Genomic DNA, 358 nt, shown 5'->3' with positions numbered 1-358 from the left:
TGTGTGTGTGTGTGTGTGTGTGTGTGTTTGAGACAAAGTCTTGCTCTTGTCCCCCAGGCTGAAGTGCTATGGCACAATCTTGGCTCACTGCAACCTCTGCCCCCTGGGTTCAAGCGATTCTCCTGCCTCAGACCTCAGTCTTCTAAGCAGATGGGATTACAGGCACCTGCCACCACATCCAGCTAATTTTTGTATTTTTAGTAGACAGGGTTTCACCATGTTGACCAGGCTGGTCTCAAACTCCTGACATCAGGTGACTCACCTGCCTTGGCCTCCGAGGTGCTGGGATTACAGGCATGAGCCACTGTGCCTGGCCACATGTGTGCTTTTATAAAAAGCCCTTAATCTTCTGTGTCAT

This window comes from Sapajus apella, unplaced genomic scaffold (genome assembly GCF_009761245.1).
Source record: "Sapajus apella isolate SASKATOON/1434 unplaced genomic scaffold, GSC_monkey_1.0 scaffold2, whole genome shotgun sequence".
NCBI classification, from domain to species: Eukaryota; Metazoa; Chordata; class Mammalia; order Primates; family Cebidae; genus Sapajus; species Sapajus apella.
This window is presented reverse-complemented; position numbering follows the sequence as displayed.